Source organism: Bubalus bubalis, chromosome 23 (genome assembly GCF_019923935.1).
Source record: "Bubalus bubalis isolate 160015118507 breed Murrah chromosome 23, NDDB_SH_1, whole genome shotgun sequence".
In the NCBI taxonomy this organism is placed as follows: domain Eukaryota; kingdom Metazoa; phylum Chordata; class Mammalia; order Artiodactyla; family Bovidae; genus Bubalus; species Bubalus bubalis.
In genome coordinates, this window is record NC_059179.1 from 40,354,425 (window position 1) to 40,375,501 (window position 21,077).

Below are 21,077 nucleotides of genomic sequence, written 5' to 3' on the forward strand. Positions count from 1 at the left end.
GGCAGCCAGATCCAGAAGGGGGCAATCGCAGCCCCAGAGACATTATCTACAAAACTGTAAGCAGGCTTCTTTGCTAACTAAAACTTCTTGGGGTTCTGGACAGTCAACATCCGCCTGAGAAGGTACGCTGGTTGTACACCCAGATAACTGAGCGGCGGGGAGGCAATAAGTCACAGCAACCCCGCTCGCCAAACACCTCATCACTGAAAGACAAGTATATGTCTTGTCTTTCTTGTCTGAGCTGCTCGGACCTGGGAAGGGCACAAAACGCAGGCCCAACCGAGTCTGTGCCTCTGAGGACTACCCGAATGCCTGAACCTGAGCGGCTTAGACCTGGGAGGTGCAAGCAGCCCAAGGCCGGCCACGGATGGTTCCCAGAGGAGCAACCTAGAGCCTGAGCAGTGTGGGCATGGAGGCTACATGGGCTGTGATCAGGGGCAGGCCCAGTGTGGCTGAGGCATTGCGAGCACACGCCAGTGTTATTTATTTGCAGCGTCCCTCCCTCCCCACAGCACGACTGAACAAGTGAGCCTTAAAAAAAAAAAAAAAAAAAAAAAGGTGTCCACCACCGCCCTCTTTGTATCAGGGCAGAAATCAGACACTGAAGAGACCAGCAAACAGAAGAAGCTATAACAGAGGGAACCACCTTGGAAGCAACAGGCAATAGATTAAAACCCCGTGGTTAGTACCGACTACATAGGAAGGGGCCTATAGATCTTGAGAAATATAAGCTGGAACAAGGAACCAGCTGAAAATGAACTGAACCCACGATACCCACAACAACATCAGAGGAAGTCCTATATATATTTTTACTATTTTTATGATCATTCTTTCTTTTTTTTTAATTAAAAAAAATTGTTAAGTCCTTTATTACTCCTTTAATTTTCACTTTTATAACCTACTATTACTTTGCAAAAAAAAAAGACCCTTTTTTTAAAAAAAAGCAAACTTCATATATATATATTTTATAACTTTTGTGACCTTGTTTTTTTTTTCTTCTTCTTTTCTTTAACATTGTATTTTTGAAATTCCAAACTCTGCCCTAGATTTTTAAGTTTAGCTTTTTGGTATTTGTTATCAATTTTGTATCTATATTTTTTTTATAACTTTTGTGACTTTTATTTCACTCTCTTTCTTTCTCTTCATCTTTGCTTTAACATTGTATTCCCGAAATTCCAAACTCTACTCTAGATTTTTAATTTATGCTTTTTGGTATTTGTTATCAATTTTGTACCTATATCTTCTTTATAATTTTTGTGACTTTGTTTGTTTGTTTGTTTTTTCTCTTTCTTTTTCTTCTTCTTCTCTTTAACATTGTATTTTTGAAATTCCAAACTCTACTCTAGATTTTTTAACTTTTGCTTTTTGGTATTTGTTATCAATTTTGTACCTATATTTTCTTTATAATTTTTGTGACTTTGGTTTTTTCTTTTCTTTTCTCTCTTTCTTTTTCTTCTTCTTTTCTTTAACATTGTATTTTTGAATCCAAACTCTACTCTAGATTTTTAAATTTTGCTTTTAGGTATTTATTACCAATTTTGTACCTTTAAGAACCCAATCTTCAGGACCCATTTTTTACTAGGGAGTGAGATTACTGGCTTGACTGCTCTCTCCCCCTTTGGACTCTCCTTTTTTTCCACCAGGTCTCCTGTGTCTCCTCCATAACCCTTCTCTACTCTACCCAACTCTGTGAATTTCTGTGTGTTCCAGACGGTGGGAGAACACTTAGGGAACTGATTACTGGCTGGATCTGTCTCTCTCCTTTTCATTCCCTCCTTTTATCCTCCTGGCCACCTCTGTCTCCTTCCTCCCTCTTCTCTTCTCTGTATAACTCCGTGAACATCTCTGAGCGGTCCAGTTGTGGAGTGCACATAAGGAAGTGATTACTGGTTAGCCCGCTCTCTCCTCTATTGATTCCACCTCATCTCATTCGGGTCACCTCTAACTCCCTCCTCCCTCTTCTCTTCTCCATGTCACACTGTGAACCTCTCTGGGTGACCCTCATGGTGGAGAAACTTTTCATCTTTAACCTAGATGTTTTATCAATGGTGCTGTATAGAAGGAGAAGTTTTGAGACTACTGTAAAAATAAGACCGATAACTGGAAACAGGAGGCTTAAGTCCAAACCCTGACTCCAGGGAACATTAATTGATAGGAGCTCATCAAATGCCTCCATACCTACACTGAAACCAAGCACCACACAAGGGCCAACAAGTTCCAGGACAAGACATACCAAGCAAATTCTCCAGCAACAAAGGAACACAGTCCTGAGCTCCAATATACAAGCTGCCCAAAGTCACCCCAAAACCATAGACATCTCATAACTCATTACTGGACACTTCATTGCACTCCAGAGAGAAGAAATCCAGCTCCACCCACCAGAACACCGACACAAGCTTCCCTAACCAAGAAACCTTGACAAGCCACCTGTACAAACCCACACACAGTGAGGAAACACCACAATAAAGAGAACTCCACAAACTGCCAGAATACAGAAAGGACACCCCAAACTCAGCAATTTAAACAAGATGAAGAGACAGAGGAATACCCAGCAGGTAAAGGAACAGGATAAATACCCACCAAACCAAACAAAAGAGGAAGAGATAGGGAATCTACCTGATAAAGAATTCCGAATAATGATAGTGAAATTGATCCAAAATCTTGAAATCAAAATGGAATCACAGATAAATAGCCTGGAGACAAGGATTGAGAAGATGCAAGAAAGGTTTAACAAGGACCTAGAAGAAATAAAAAAGAGTCAATATATAATGAATAATGCAATCAGTGAAATTAAAAACACTCTGGAGGCAACAAATAGTAGAATAACAGAGGCAGAAGATAGGATTAGTGAATTAGAAGATAGAATGGTAGAAATAAATGAATCAGAGAGGATAAAAGAAAAACGAATTAAAAGAAATGAGGACAATCTCAGAGACCTCCAGGACAATATTAAACGCTACAACATTCGAATCATAGGGGTCCCAGAAGAAGAAGACAAAAAGAAAGACCATGAGAAAATACTTGAGGAGATAATAGTTGAAAACTTCCCTAAAATGGGGAAGGAAATAATCACCCAAGTCCAAGAAACCCAGAGAGTCCCAAACAGGATAAACCCAAGGTGAAACACCCCAAGACACATATTAATCAAATTAACAAAGATCAAACACAAAGAACAACTATTAAAGGCAGCAAGGGAAAGACAACAAATAACACACAAGGGAATTCCCATAAAGATAACAGCTGATCTTTCAATAGAAACTCTCCAAGCCAGGAGGGAATGGCAAGACATACTTAAAGTGATGAAAGAAAATAACCTACAGCCCAGATTATTGTACCCAGCAAGGATCTCATTCAAATATGAAGGAGAAATCAAAAGCTTTTCAGACAAGCAAAAGCTGAGAGAATTCAGCACCACCAAGCCAGCTCTCCAACAAATACTAAAGGATATTCTCTAGACAGGAAACACAAAAAGGGTGTATAAATTCGAACCCAAAACAATAAAGTAAATGGCAACGGGATCATACTTACCAGTAATTACCTTAAACGTAAATGGGTTGAATGCCCCAACCAAAAGACAAAGACTGGCTGAATGGATACAAAAACAAGACCCCTACATATGTTGTCTACAAGAGACCCACCTCAAAACAGGGGACACATACAGACTGAAAGTGAAGGGCTGGAAAAAGATTTTCCATGCAAATAGGGACCAAAAGAAAGCAGGAGTAGCAATACTCATATCAGATAAAATAGACTTTAAAACAAAGGCTGTGTAAAGAGACAAAGAAGGTCACTACATAATGATCAAAAGATCAATCCAAGAAGAAGATATAACAATTATAAATATATATGCACCCAACATAGGAGCACCACAATATGTAAGACAAATACTAACAAGTATGAAAGGAGAAATTAACAATAACACAATAATAGTGGGAGACTTTAATACCCCACTCACACCTATGGATAGATCAACTAAACAGAAAATTAACAAGGAAACACAAACTTTAAACAATACAATAGACCAGTTAGACCTAATTGATATCTATAGGACATTTCATCCCAAAACAATGAATTTCACCTTTTTCTCAAGCGCACATGGAACCTTCTCCAGGAGAGATCACATCCTGGGCCATAAATCTAGCCTTAGTAAATTCAGAAAAACTGAAATCATTCCAAGCATCTTTTCTGACCACAATGCAGTAAGATTAGATCTCAATTACAGGAGAAAAACTATTCCAACGATTCCAACATATGGAGGCTGAACAACACGCTGCTGAATAACCAACAAATCACAGAAGAAATCAAAAAAGAAATCAAAATTTGCATAGAAACAAATGAAAATGAAAACACAATAACCCAAAACCTGTGGGACACTGTAAAAGCAGTCCTAAGGGGGAAGTTCATAGCAATACAGGCATACCTCAAGAAACAAGAAAAAAGTCAAATAAATAACCTAACTCTACACCTAAAGCAACTAGAAAAGGAAGAAATGAAGAGCCCCAGGGTTAGCAGAAGGAAAGAAATCTTTAAAATTAGGGAAGAAATAAATGCAAAAGAAACAGAAGAGACCATAGCAAAAATCAACAAAGCCAAAAGCTGGTTCTTTGAAAGGATAAATAAAATTGACAAACCATTAGCCAGACTCATCAAAAAACAAAGGGAGAAAAATCAAATCAATAAAATTAGAAATGAAAATGGAGAGATGACAACAGACAACACAGAAATACAAAGGATCATAAGAGACTACTATCAGCAATTATATGCCAATAAAATGGACAAAGTGGAAGAAATGGACAAATTCTTAGAAAAGTACAACTTTCCAAAACTGGACCAGGAAGAAATAGAAAATCTTAACAGACCCATCACAAGCACGGAAATTGAAACTGTAATGAGAAATCTTCCAGCAAACAAAAGCCCAGGTCCAGACGGCTTCACAGCTGAATTCTACCAAAAATTTAGAGAAGAGCTAACACCTATCCTACTCAAACTCTTCCAGAAAATTGCAGAGGAAGGTAAACTTCCAAACTCATTCTATGAGGCCACCATCACCCTAATACCAAAACCTGACAAAGATCCCACAAAAAAAGAAAACTACAGGCCAATATCACTGATGAACGTAGATGCAAAAATCCTTAACAAAATTCTAGCAATCAGAATCCAACAATACATTAAAAGGATCATACACCATGACCAAGTGGGCTTTATCCCAGGGATGCAAGGATTCTTCAATATCCACAAATCAATCAATGTAATACACCACATTAACAAATTGAAAAATAAAAACCATATGATTATCTCAATAGATGCAGAGAAAGCCTTTGACAAAATTCAACATCCATTTATGATTAAAACTCTCCAGAAAGCAGGAATAGAAGGAACATACCTCAACATAATAAAAACTATATATGACAAACCCACAGCAAACATTATCCTCAATGGTGAAAAATTGAAAGCATTTCCTCTAAAGTCAGGAACAAGACAAGGGTGCCCACTTTCACCATTACTATTCAACATAGTTTTGGAAGTTTTGGCCACAGCAATCAGAGCAGGAAAAGAAATTAAAGGAATCCAAATTGGAAAAGAAGAAGTAAAACTCGCACTATTTTGCAGATGACATGATCCTCTACATAGAAAACCCTAAAGACTCCACCAGAAAATTACTAGAACTAATCAATGACTATAGTAAAGTTGCAGGATATAAAATCAACACACAGAAATCCCTTGCATTCCTATACACTAATAATGAGAAAACAGAAAGAAAAATTAAGGAAACAATTCCATTCACCATTGCAACGGAAAGAATAAAATACTTAGGAATATATCTACCTAAAGAAACTAAAGACCTATATATAGAAAACTATAAAACACTGGTGAAAGAAATTCAAAGAGGACACTAATAGATGGAGAAATATACCATGTTCATGGATTGGAAGAATCAATATAGTGAAAATGAGTATACTACCAAAGCAATCTATAGATTCAATGCAATCCCTATCAAGCTACCAACGGTATTCTTCACAGAGCTAGAACAAATAATTTCACAATTTGTATGGAAATACAAAAAACCTCGAATAGCCAAAGCGATCTTGAGAAAGAAGAATGGAACTGGAGGAATCAACCTGCCTGACTTCAGGCTCTACTACAAAGCCACAGTCATCAAGACAGTATGGTACTGGCACAAAGACAGAAATATAGATTAATGGAACAAAATAGAAAGCCCAGAGATAAATCTACGCACATATGGACACCTTATCTTTGACAAAGGAGGCAAGAATATACAATGGATTAAAGACAAGCTCTTTAACAAGTGGTGCTGGGCAAACTGGTCAACCACTTGTAAAAGAATGAAACTAGAGCACTTTCTAACACCATACACAAAAATAAACTCAAAATGGATTAAAGATGTAAACGTAAGACCAGAAACTATAAAACTCCTAGAGGAGAACATAGGCAAAACACTCTCCGCCATACATCACAGCAGGATCCTCTATGACCCACCTCCCAGAATATTGGAAATAAAAGCAAAAATAAACAAATGGGGCCTAATTAAACTTAAAAGCTTCTGCACAACAAAGGAAACCATAAGCAAGGTGAAAAGACAGCCTTCACAATGGGAGAAAATAATAGCAAGTGAAGCAACTGACAAACAACTAATCTCAAAAATATACAAGCAACTCCTACAGCTCAATTCCAGAAAAATAAATGACCCAATCAAAAAATGGGCCAAAGAACTAAATAGACATTTCTCCAAAGAAGACATACAGATGGTTAACAAACACATGAAAAGATGCTCAACATCACTCATTATCAGAGAAATGCAAATCAAAACCACTATGAGGTAACATTTCACACCAGTCAGAATGGCTGCGATCCAGAAGTCTACAAGCAATACATGCTGGAGAGGGTGTGGAGAAAAGGGAACCCTCTTACACTGTTGGTGGGAATGCAAACTAGTACAGCCACTAAGGAGAACAGTGTGGAGATTCCTTAAAACACTGGAAATAGAACTGCCTTATGATCCAGCAATCCCATTGCTGGGCATACACACCGAGGAAACCAGAATGGAAAGAGACATGTGTACCCCAATGTTCATCGCAGCACTGTTTATAATAGCCAGGACATGGAAGCAACCTAGATGTCCATCAGCAGATGAATGGATAAGAAAGCTGTGGTACATATACACAATGGAATATTACTCAGCCATTAAAAAGAATACATTTGAATCAGTTCTAATGAGGTGGATGAAACTGGAGCCAATTATACAGAGTGAAGTAAGCCAGAAAGAAAAACACCAATACAGTATACTAACGCATATATATGGGATTTAGAAAGATGGTAACGATAACCCTGTATACGAGACAGCAAAAGAGACACTGATGTACACAACTGTCTTTTGGACTCTGTGGGAGAGGGAGAGGGTGGGATGATTTGGGAGAATGGCATTGAAATATGTATAATATCATATATGAAACGAGTCGCCAGTCCAGGTTCAATGCACGATACTGGATGCTTGGGGCTGGTGCACTGGGATGACCCAGAGGGATGGTATGGGGATGGAGGAGGGTTCAGGATGGGGAAGACATGTATACCTGTGGCAGATTCATTTTGATATTTGGCAAAACCAATACAATATTGTAAAGTTAAAAAAAAAAAAAAGATCCTGTGTGCCCACAGCTAAGATGTGGCACAGCCAAATAAGTGAATATTTTTTTTAAAGAGGAAGGGTTTTGTTTGTTTCTTACTTTTGGATGTTGGTGTGTGAATGTGGGCTGCCAGGAGCCCTCCTGTGATGGTGAGGGCAGGAACCAGCAGAGTAACGCTGGCAGAGCAGAAAGATGGGAAAACCTGGGGCTGTGATGACGTCCTAGAGCTTCTGGATTGACCAGCTCTGAAGCTCTTACAGCCACGCTTGATTTATGAGAATATAAGTTTCCTTACTGGTCAAATCATTAGCAATTAGATTACTTTTTTTCAGTTGGAAAAAACTCCCAAGCTCATGCATATACAAAAATTTACGTTTATAATGCGTCTTGGCACATTGTATTCCAAAAAACTGAACCAATTTACACTCCCTCCAACAGAATGTCAGAGTGGTTGCTTCCCTACACCCTTGTCAACATTGGATAATAGCAGTTTAAAAATCTTTGCTAGTTTGACAGGTGAAAAATGACATCTCTTCGTGTTAATTTGCATGTCCATGATTACTAATGAGACTGAGGATTTTTTTTTTAATATTCATTCTTCTTGAAGCAGATGCAGTGTAGACAAGAGACTAAGCTCTAAGCATAATGTCTCCATGATAATCACCATTCATTACTTTTGCTTACTCAGGTGGGACTGAAAATATGTAGCTTAGGCTATTAACTCTGATGCAAGCTTGGGATCACTGTTGTACTTGGCAATTGCTGTGTTTGGGCAGAGGCATCAAATCTGTCTTGATCACCCGCAAAAAGCACAACCTCATCCCTGAGTTTTATCTTCCCCCTTTGGATCTTTTTACCTTGAGTTATGTGCTTCTGTAGCTGCTGTTTCTCCCCTCTCCAAAGTGGTCAAGAGTATAAACAGAGCTGACAAAGGCTTGCTTTCTGAAGATGCATTAAAAATTCACTCTAAAAGCAAGGGGACATCCTCAGACATTTCAGTGCTTCATAAAGCAAAATGCAGCAGATGACTCAGGCTAGACACAAGTCAAGTTGAAGATCATCGCTCACAGCAGGCTGTTTGTATTCAGCGTTACCTCCAGCATCATGTATTACAGTGATGGAGCTTTAGAAATGATGTTCCTGACCAGGATGGGCGGAGGCTGGGAAGTTGTCACTGTTTCTGCCAGTTGCCTGAAACAATGAATTGTCAGGACTCTTGCTCAAAGTCTGATGTACTTGCTTCTCATATATTTTTTGCCCTGCTTGAGTTTGCAATTGGAGGCAGCTTGGTGAACAAAAACTTGTTTAGGAAATATGGTTCTTCATTGGAGAGGTCAAGGTGTTAGATTGAATAAGCCACAGTGAGGGCATAAATTGTGTTTGCTTTATTAAACACACACACACACACACACACACACACACACACACACACTGCCTGACACACACTCAGTGCTCAAAGCTCTATGCTGAGTGAGAGAATGAAAATATGCAGACGGGCATGGCCCTTCTCTCATTGATCTGTAGTATGATGAAATCTCTGTTATTGGTTTTGAATTGGAGCTGCCTAGCTCATCAGATAATTCAGTTGTTGAGATTTTCCTTGATATTCATGGGAAACCGGGGCTCTTGCCTGGCCAAAAGAATGATATTGGGATGGTTTGTTGCCCAGGGAAGGAAGGTTACTGGGTTGGCTGTTTCAACATGGCTCACAGGATATCTGCTGCTTCTCACCAGATGGAACCCATGGGCATCAGCTGTGCAAATGAAAATCCCTGGTGTGGGCAGCCTCCGGGAGTGACTGCCTGTCAGGGTGACCCACATTAACCAGGCATACAAAGGTTGATCTACAAAAGCAGAGTCTTTATGAATTTACACTGAGGAGCATCATTGTGAAGGGGTGTCAGGCAAATCAATCGTATGGCCAGAATGTTTTCTCTCAAGGTGAAGGCACAACGAGAAGCCACCTTATCATCAGGGAAATTGTTTGTCAAGTTAGCAAGTTAAAGAAGGACATGTCAGGCAGAGACAAAAGCACCTGGAAAGCATAGAGGTATGAGAGAACAGTTCTGATCTGAAAAGCTACAGTTAATCCCAGGGTTATCAGTGGGTAAAGGACCAGGGTGGGCGAGCAAGAAATGAAACTGAGGGAGGTGGGCAGGAGATAGATCAAGAATGACAGGTGGTATCATGTGCAAAAAAGATAGCTAGCAGGAGGCTGCTCTACAGCACAGGGAGCTCAGCGTGGTGCTCTGTGATGAGCTAGTGGGGTGGGATCAGGGGGTGGGAGGGAGGTCTACAAGGGAAGGAATGTATGTTATATATGTTAGTAGCTCAATTGTGTCCGACTCTTTGTGACCCCATGGACTGTAGCCCGCCAGACTCCTCTGTCCATGGAACTCTCCAGGCAAAAATACTGTAGTGGATTGCCATTTCCTTCTCCAGGGGATCTTCCTGATCCAGGGATCAAACCCGTGTCTCCTGCATTGGCATGTGGATTCTTTACCACTCGTGTCACCTGGGAAGCCCAGCTTCATGTTATATATACATTAAAAATGAATGTTTCCCTCCCTAATTTTTAAGTGAAATTTCAGCTTCAGGAAGATGTGGTGTACATTTATTCTTCAGCTTTCTGTGGGACTAAGAGTTAACACTCGGTACCTGTTGGAGAGATGTACCCCAATACCAGGAGCTTGGTGTAGATGTTGAGGCTGCTGAGATGGCAGTGAGGATTTCCACTGAGCAATGATGTGATCAGATGATCAGATGGTCAGATTGTCAGGTGGAAGAGAGGCATCTAGAAGGCCCTGAGGCAGGAGGCTTGGGAAGTAGTTACTGGAAGATTGAAGGGGAGCTGGAGGCCTGGTGGGGGAAGTGGAGGGGAGGGATGGAAATAGCCAGATTTACTAACCTTTGACACTTCTTTAAAATATATTAGATAAGTTCATTGGAAATTTGTTTTTAGTTCTTGTTGTTGTTCAATCACTCAGTCATGTCGCTCAGCTTCAGTCCTTCCAATGAATATTCGGAGTTGATATCCTTTAGGATTGACTGATCTCCTTGCTGTCCAAGACAGTCCTAATCTAATTTTATTTTAAATAGAAACTTTGAATTGGCATTCTGGAAGCTTTCAGCTTTTCTTTGATTGGATTTGATTCTTGTGGGGGTGGCCCTCTCATTTACTTGTGCCTTTTTAATTTTCATTTTTATTTTCTCTTCTCTGTTAACCTCTAGAGGCAGAAAGCAAGACTCCAACTTGACACTTGGGTCCTTGAAGCCCAAGACTTGGAGAAGCAGCTGCTTGTTCTGAGGCAGGCATGGGATTTTCATTCTTTATTTCCTTTTATTAAGAAATGTTTCCCCCTTGCTTAATGTTATCCTGGATTTTGTTTTCAAAAATGCAAAAAGTAAATTGGATTTCTTCCCTTGACCACACAAAAGATGGTCCTATACTTTTCTCCTCCTCTCTCACTCCCTTCCTTCTCTTCTTTCCTCCAGTTTTTAATGATGCTTTCAATGCTTTCCTTTTGATTTTTCATGTTTTTTTTAGGAGGATTCCAACTACCTGTTTTTTTTGGTGAACATTTCTGTGAACTCCTAAAGAAAGGTCAACCCCAGCCACACAAACCTGTATGAGCTTTCCCATCACTAGCTGTGTTTCTTTGCTGGAATCTTTCAGGAAAAATCATTGTGATCACAATATGTGTTTAGTTGTGTCTGCAGAAGATGAGATGGTTAGGTAGCATCACTGACTCAATGGACGTGAATCTTAGCAAACTCCAGTAGATGCTGGAGGACAGAGGATCCTGGTGTGCTGCAGTCCATGGGATCACAAAGAATTGGACACAGAAAGTCAACTGTTGAAAATCAGCAGCTAATTATTTGTAAATGGGGGCTTCCCAGGTGGCGCTAGTGGTAAAGAACTCGCCTACCAGTGCAGGAGACTTAAGAGATTCGGGTTCGATTCCTGGGTCAGGTAGATCCCCTGGAGGAGGTCATGCAACCCACTCCAGTATTCTTGCCTGGAGAATCCCATGGACAGAGGAGTCTGGGGGGTGGGCTACAGTCCATAGGGTTGCAAAGAGTCGGACATGACTGAAGCGACTTAACACAGCACAATTATTTGTAAATAGTATGTCTGTGTCTTGTCCCCAAGTATTACAGAGGAGACTGTTCTAGAAAACATAGATTATTGTTCAGATGATTTTCATACTGATATATTGATAGCTACAAATGAAAAACTTTTAATGTCTCTCTAAGGTTTCCAGGAATGTGGACAGCTCATGAGTTACTAAAGTGAAATGAAAAAAAAAAAAAAAAAAGATTTTAAATGTGCAACTGTGACCAACCTGAAAAAGTCTTAAAATTTTGTGAGAAAATATTTGGGAGTTAGGTTGCCTTTTGAGTCTCTCATAAAACTGACTTTCTGATATTTTGCTTCTTTTGATTTATGGATGCATTTCTCTGGGGGTAGAACAAATGTAACACACTTGAGTAAAACAGGGAAACAGTTTGTCCTGGTTAGAACAGTATATACTTATCTTAAGGGTTTCTGGAGCCATTCTGTTTTTAGATTCATCCTTTGGTTAGTTAATTCCTTAAAACCATAGACAAACATTATTTAAACTGGTAAATATTTCAAAATATTGGCTTTGCAGTAGGTTCTCATTAGTTATTTTCCAGATCAAGTGGAAATAATTAAATAACTGAATTGTTAACAAAACTTCTGAATATCTGAACCATTGCCTGATGAACCAAAAAGAATTACATGTTCATTCTTGAAAGCTGAGGCAGGCAAGCTATTGGGTTTTCTTCAAAACAGCTCAGAGGCAAACAGAGTTAGATTGTGCCTATACTGGAACACTTCTTATACTAATGAAAAGGACCTATATAAATACCAATTCAGAGGAGAGAGACATGTTTTGGGGAAAAAACAGGGAAGTTTTTTTCTGAGACAATGTCAGTTTGTTGAGTATCATCAGCTGGACCCAGAGAAAGTGTCATTCATCACCTGGCAGGAGGTAGAGGGAGAATAATGCATTGGAATCTTAAGATGGAAGAGGCTGGTGATATTTCTTTGATTTTATGAGATTCCAGAGGTGAGAGTTATAACCAGGCATTCCCTATTGTAGACATTTGCCAATTTATGCCCTAATGTTGCAATGAATCTCCAAAAGGACCAGGCACGGGCAGGTGTTATTATTAAAACTAATTAAATCACCCTGAGTTATGGCTTATCCCAGGCATTATCTAGCAGAATGATCATAATAAAATCTGGAGAAAACAAATAGATGAAGACTGGTTAAGCAGGGAGTTCCACTGATATTTTTTCACTCTAAAAACAAACCCTCGCCAAATACCAGAAATTATTAAGTCTCTCTGTGCTTTAATTTTAGTAATAATGCATAATTGCAATCTGACCTGTTTATCATGGAGAAGCAGGAACAGACTTTCTTGTGTAGTGTTTTTATTTTAAGTCACATTTGCCAAGGTAATTAAATAAGAGATTAAATCACACTAAGTATCCTGGGGCATTGTAGTCATAGCTTAGATGTGAAACAGCAGAGTGTCCCTCTTTTTGCATCTCAATATAGCAAAGTCATTGATGGCTGAGGGACAGTCAGGGAGCCGATTAGTTTTCTAGGCTCTGAACAACTACATAATTATTTGAAATGAAAATGCAAGTTAAATATCATCATTATAACAAAGAAAAAGTGAGGTGTAATGAACTCAAAAGCGTCATCCATAGAAGAGTAATTTAAAATGTTCACTTAACATATAGCCAGTTTGGGGAGGAAATGAGCGGGAAAAGAGTTTTGCAGCAAACACATTTTTTACTGAGGTATAATGGACATTGTATTAGTTTCAGGTTACAATGTAACGGTTCGATATTTGTATATAATGTGAAAGATCATCACAATAAGCCTACTTCACACCCATCCCCAATCATAGTTACAAAAAAATATTTTTTGTGATGAGAAATTTTAAGACCTTAGCAACTTTCAAATATGCAATACAGTATTATTAACTATAGTTGTCATGCTGTATGGAGCAAACACACTTGAGAGCATCAATGTGTGTGTGTGTGTGTGTAAATGGATGCCTGGGTCATATATATGTATTTGTGTAAGTGTATATGTACACACGTATATGTATATACACTTGCATACATGTAAAGTTACAAGTATATTGGTAAAAATGAATGAAATAGAAGGCATGGTTAATCAAATTCATTTTTATGATCTATGTACCTTGCCAAATAATTCACTTGACTGGATATGGCATGGGGGGAATGTTTGAAATGAATTACTGAGTTCTGCTAAGCCTGTGGTGATAGTTAATTTTACATGTCAACTTGACTAAGATATAGTACTTAGTCTAAGTGTTGCTGTGGAGGTGTTTCTGTAAACATCATTAACTTCCACAGTCAGCTGACTTTAAGTCAAGGAGGTAGTGAGGTGGGCCCTACCCAATCAGCTGAAGGTCCTAAGGGCAAAAATTGAGATTTCTTGGAGAAGAAATTCTGCTTCAAGACTAGTATCCTGCCTGAGTTTCCAGCCTGCTGTTCCTATGAATTTCAAACTTGCCAAGTCTCACAATCACAAAATCCAGTTTAAAAAAATAAATCTGTGTGTATATTCTGTAGACACTGTTGTTGTTCACTCGCTCAGTCATGTCCAGCTCTTTGCCACCCCATGGATGCAGCACTCCAGGCTTCCCTGTCCTTCGCCATCTCCTGGAGCTTGCTCAAACTCATGTCCATTGATGATGCCATACATGTATGTATATTTGTACATATCCTGCTCTTTAGTTTTGTCTCTCTGGGGAACTCTGGTTATACCTTCTCAATTAGCTTTCCATATACCAGACAGTGTCCATCTTTCTTGTAGATTTCTTGATCTGAATCTGAATTTTCAATCACCTCATTTGATTCACGCTTAAATTAGTTTACATTAATTTAAACCCAAATATTAAAATATGGATGGAATTCTGAAGAAGAGTTTTATTAGGGAGGAAAGTAGTTGAGATAACACAATGAAATTTCATATTCTCCTTTTTCTTCAGTGATCCAAATTTGGAATTCTTTTTTTTTTTTTTGAGGTCTATTTTCTGATAAAGCAATCCAGAGCAGCCATTTCTGATGGTAATGTGATTTAGGCAGTTCTTAAATTTTCTGTGTATATATTTAAGAGAAATATGGCATAGTCAGTTTTCTTTCAAATGGAAATAGATAGAAAGCCAAGAGTTTTGACTTCTGCCAGAGGTTTTGAGTTCTGTGTTATGAGGCATGGAATGAAAACTGTTTCTACTCACAACACTTCTGACATCAAATGTTGAAATGTGTGGGTTTCCACACCAAGCAGTTCTCTGAGGACACCAACTGGGTATCCTACAATTGAATTCAATTCTGGCATTAACTGCTCTGTGTTAGAGTAGACCCCCTAGGTTAAGGGCTCAGTCCCATGAGACTCAGATGCCAATTGCAAATAGTGGGTTCCCTGGTAACCCATGGGTTTCCTTGGTAGCTCAGATAGTAAAGAATTTGCCTGCAATGTAGGAGACCCAGGTTTGGTCCCTGGGTCACGAAGATCCTCTGGAGGAGGGCATGACAACCCACTCCAGTGTTCTTGCCTGGAGAATTCCATGGATGGAGGAGCCTGGAGAGCTACAGTCCATGGGATCACAAAGACTTGGACACAACTGAGTGACTAACACTAACTAACTAACTAACAAGGTAACTCACAGCTTGTCTGACATGACTATATCAGGAGTTCTCATGACCCTCTCTTCAGGTTCAGTAATTCACTGTAACAGCTCATAAAACTCAGGGAAATATTATAGTGGATACAAATGAACAACCAGAGGAAGAGGTCCAGAGTGCAAGGTTCAGAGGGGTCCCAATGCAAGAACTCCTGTCCCCACAATTTGGGGTTTGCCCAGACTGTAAAGAGGCCCTTACATCCTCTTGTGACACGGATGCATTCAACTACCCTAGAAGCTCTCTGAACCCCTTTACTTTGGTTTCTATGGAGTTTCCATTATGTCGGCACGATTGACTAAGTTACTGACCACTAGTAATTATTAACGCAGTCTCCAGCCCCTCTCCCCTCTGGAGGTCAAAAGGTGAAGCTGAAAGTCCCATCCTACCAATCACATGGCTGGTACCTCTGGCAGCTAGACCCCTCCCTGAAGTTATCAGAAGATGTTCCTATTACCCCTCTCACTTGGTAAATTCCAAGGGTTTTAGGAGCTCTGTGTCAAGAACCAGGGGTGAAGACCAAAGGTATATTTATTATGTCATGGTATCACAGTGATAGTTTTAAATTTTCTACCCTTCTAACAACAATAACAAAAAAAACTCTTGCCAGAAGTGATCTGTCCAGATGATATTTTAGTAAGTAGTGTTAGTTGCTCAGTCATGCAGCCCCATGGACTTCAGCCTGCCAGGCTCCTCTGCCCATGGGATTCTTCAGGCAAGAATACTGGAGTGGGTTGCCATTTCCTTCTCCAGGGAATCTTCCCAACCTGGGGATTGAACCCGGGTCTCCTGCTCTGCAGGCAGATTCTTTACCATCTTAGCCACCTGTGAAGCCCATATTTTGAATAAATGTGTTAATCACAGTCAGTGAGGGTCTCCATTTATCCATTTCCTTTGCTTTCAGGGGAGGAACTCCAGACTGTCTGGAGCAAGGGTCAGGAGGTCATGGACCCGCCCCACCCCCACTACCACCTCTTCTCAGAGGAGGAGGAGGAGGAGCTTATGGGGCCCTGAATTGGAGGTTGATCATGCACTTCTTATTAATAGGATTAGTCTGCTTGCAGAGAAGGGTGTGTTCTATCTGTCCTTGGCTTTCTCTTGGTGGTGAGGGGCCCCCACTGTGGAAAAAGCAAGCAATTGCTGAATTCTGTGTGTGTCTGGGTGGCCAGTTTATTTCTAGAATAAAGGATTTGGAGCCTCATCATGGTTGCACTGGAAAGCCATGCCATCCGGCCCAGCATTTAGAGTAAGAGAATGGAGTAGATCTGACATTTTGATCTCTGTCTGGATTCTATTTCTCACTTAGTTCCTAACTCCAGAGGAGAAGAAAAGAATGTCTTTAGTTATCTCCCCAATCCCAACAATATTAGCCCGACAGTTCTTGAGCGCTGCACCAGATGGGGTCCCGACTAAGCAGAAACCAATCATGCTTGATTTCAGCAGAAAAAGAATGCATGGGAAGGAGACCAGGAAGCAAAAGGGGGAGACAGGGAACCTTCATTTGGGTTATAGCCTGCAGCAAGGGCAGTTGGACAGCCAGGACCACTGGTCACCCACAATTCCAATCTGCTTAGAATCCACTTATTCCCCCTGACCCTGAGACCCAGGACATGGTTTGCTGCCCCTGGATTTGAGATGCAGCCGTGGTCACCAACAGATGGGAACCTATGCCTCCCTCTCCTTTTCTGATCCCCTTACTCCTGAGTCTCAGGTTTAGGATGGGGCATCTGAGTGGCTGAGCTGAAGTCACCCTCCACTGCCTCGGGGATAGTGGGGGCAAGTGGCCTTTGATGCTTGACTTCTGTAGCAGGGGGTCCTCAAATCCCACCAACCTTCAAAGGAGAGCTTACACAAAACAATGAAGAACATGAACAAATGTTACCCACCAAGGCTGGGTTGGTGTTGTTCAGTAGCTCAGTCATGTCCCATGGACTCTTTGCAACCCCATGGACTGCAGCACACTGGGCTTCCCTGTCCTTCCCATCTCCTGGAGCTTGCTCATACTCATGTCCACTGAGTCAGTGATGCCATCCAACCATCTCGTCTTCCATCGTCCCCTTCTCCTGGGTTAGCACATTTAATTATCTAGAGGTTGGCTTCCCATTCTCTTCTTGGAGATGGATGTGAGTGAGAAATGTTGTTGTCTCTCAGTCATGTCTGACTCTTTGCGAAACCATGGACTGCAGCATGCCAGGCTTCCCTATCCTTCACCTGGAGTTTGCTCAGACTCATGTCCAAAGAGTCAGTGATGCCATCCAACCATCTCATCCTCTGTCACTCCCTTCTCCTTTTGCCTTCAATCTTTTCCAGCATCAGGGTCTTTTCCAATGAGTCAGCTCTTTGCATCAGGTGGCCAAAGTATTGGAGCTTCAGCTTCAGCATCAGTCCTTCCAATGAATATTTAGGATTGATTTCCTTTAGAAGTAACTGCTTTGATGTCCTTCCTGTCCAAGGGACTTGTAAGAGTCTTCTCCAACACCATGGTTAGAAAGCATCAATTCTTTGGTGCTCAGCCTTCTTACGGCCCAACTCTTGCATTCGTACATGACTACTGGGAGAGCCATAACTTAGAGTGAAAAATAGTTAAGTGGAAAACTCACTCCTCTCCCTCTCCAAGCATCTCTTTGCAGACATAAAAGTTTTGCAGAAAATTCAGTGCCTTTGTGATGGAGAGCATGCATTTATTTTATTCCTACTGTGTACCCACTATGAATCTAATTTCTATGTGGGAGCTTCTTCCTCTACTTGCCTGGGCAGCCTTGTTTAAATGTCCTCAGTATCCAAAAGCCCAAATCCTGCAGTCTGTGCATAATTCCCATATTCATTTGAGATTCGGTTTGTTTACGTGTAATGTGCATGTATTATATACCTACTGTGTGTAAGCATTATGCTAGACTCTGTGACTGTATGGATCACAACAAACTGTGGAAAATTCTTAAAGAGATGAAAATACTAGACCACCTGACCTGCCTCCTGAGAAATCTGTGTGCAGGTCAAGAAGCAACAGTTAGAACTGGACATGGAACGACAGACTGGTTCCAAATCAGGAAAGGAGTATGTCAAGGCTGTATATTGTCACTTTGCTCATTTAACTTATATGCAGAATACATCATGTGAAATGCCAGGCTGGATGAAGCACAAGCTAGAATCCAGATTTCTGGGAGAAATATCAATAACCTCAGATATGCAGATGACACCACTCTTAGGGCAGAAAACAGAGAGGAACTAGAGTCTCTTGATGAAGGTGAAAGAGGAGAGTGAAAAAGCTGGCTTAAAACAATATTAAACAAACTAAGATCATGGCATCTGGTCCCATCACTTCATGGCAAATAGATGGGAAAACAGTGGAAACAGTGACAGGCTTTATTTTGGAGGGCTCCAAAATCACTGCAGATGGTGATTGCAGCCATGAAATTAAAAGACGCTTACTCCTTGGAAGGAAAGTTATGACCAACCTAGACAGCATATTCAAAAGCAGAGACATTACTTTGCCAACAAAGGTCCGTCTAGTCAAAGCTATGGTTTTTCCAGTAGTCATGTATGGATATGAGTTGGTTATAAAGAGAGTTAGTCATAAAGAAAGCTGAGCGCCGAAGAATTGATGCTTTTGAACTGTGATGTTGGAGAAGACTCTTGAGAGTCTCTTGGACAGCAAGGAGATCCAACCAGCCCATCCTAAAGGAAATCAGTCCTGAATATTCATTGGATGGACTGATGCTGAAGCTGAAACTCCAATATTTTGGCCACCTGATGCGAAGAACTGACTCACTGGAAAAGACTCTGATGCTGCAAAAGATTGAAGATGGGAGGAGAAGGGATGACAGAGGATGAGATGATTGGATGGCATCACTGACTCAATCATAAGTTTGAGCAAGCTCCGGGAGTTGGTGATGGACAGGGAAGTCTGGCGTGCTGCAGTCCATGGGGTTGCAAAGAGTCGGACACGACTAAGTGACTGAACTGAACTGAGACTCTGGGGGGAAGAGGGGGAGAATAGATTTAGAAGTAAACAAAAGGAGGTCCCTGCTGCGTAGGAGCTGTGGACCAATTGTGAGAGACAGTAAACAGCTGATCAGGCAAGAGAACTTCTCTGGTGGCATGGTGGTAAAGAATCCACTTGCTAATACAAGATACCCAGGAGATGCAGGTTTGATCCCTGAGTCGGGAAGATCCCTGGAGAAGGAATTGGCAACCCATTGCAGTATTCTTGCCTGGGAAATCCCATAGACAGAGGACTCTGGCTGGCTCCAGCCCATGGGATTGCAGAGTCGGACACGACTTAGCGACTGAAAAACAACGACACAGTGCAAGAAAACACGGTCAGTGTAAGAGGAGGAACAGAGTGCTTCATTTATGGAGGAAAAGGGGAACCTGTGTGGAGGCAATGTCATGGCTGCAGGGTGAGAGGGAGCAAGTCATCCAGAAGTCACATGGGACCACAGTGGGGAGAGCAGGGGGATGACAGCCGTGGAAAGTATTATTGTACTTTTGTAACTGCTTTTGGCTTGTATGTCTGAAGACAGTGGGGACGGATGGGCTTTGAGAAGCTCAGCACCTGGAACAGAGGCTGCTGAAGGAGCACCATTCAGCATGCGGCCAGCTATGCTAACCACACCCTCGGCCAGCTGCTTTCATATCTTCTCTCCCATCATCATGGCAGCCAGCAAGCTGCCCACAAGCTCCCAGGGCTCACAAGTGGGGTGAAAAAAGTGATGCTCCCAAATCCAGTTTTATCAGAAGAGAAAGGATTGTTCTCCTGAAGAAGGGATGTTGGATAGGAAACCTGTGACCTCTGAAATGTCTGGGTTCTGTATTCCAAAGTAACAGACATTCCCGACATTTGACATGGTGGGCATGTGAGCACTTTGCCTGAGGTCGGGGGAGAGGAATTCTTTCAGTTCCACCACCTTCCAAACCTCGAGAGGGTCTCCAGGTTCACACACACCTGCCTCAGAGAGAAGAGGGTTTCTCTCCCAGGTCCCTGCACTGGCTTTGAAATCAGGCATGAGTCTCACCAGGGCAGGACAGGTGCTCTCCTGATGGTCCAGTTGATTTTCAGCTTCAATTCTGTTAACCGGATGTTACCCCTTGGAGTGTTGAGTCGTCCCCACCAGATTCTTACATACCTGCTTAACTTCCATTTGAGAGATTTATGTGTGAGTTTGGGCACATTATGACCCTGTGCAGGCACTCAGCAATGTTTGCAAATTAAGATTGATCACATGGGCAGCCACTTACACATATTACTTGTGTGTGTGTGTGTGTGTGTGTGTGTGCACGTGCACGCATGCAAGCACACACGCTGAGTCACTCAGTCATCTCTGACTCTTTGTGACTCCGTGGACTGTGGCCTGCCAGGCTCCTCTGTCCATTGGGTTTTCCAGCAAAATTACTGGAGTGGGTTGCCACTTCCTCCTTCGGGGATCTTCCCAACCCCGGGATTGAACCCGTATCTCCTGCATTGGCAGGCAGATTCTTTACTGCTGAGCCACTGAGGAAGCTTACAAATTGCTTAGTGAGTGAAGTCACTCAGTCGTGTCCGACTCTTTGTGACCCCATGGGCTGTAGCCTACCAGGCTCCTCTGTCCATGGGATTTTCCAGGCAATAGTCCTGGAGTGGATTGCCATTTCCTTCTCCAGGGGACAAATTGCTTAAAAGTCATTAATTTGTGTCATTA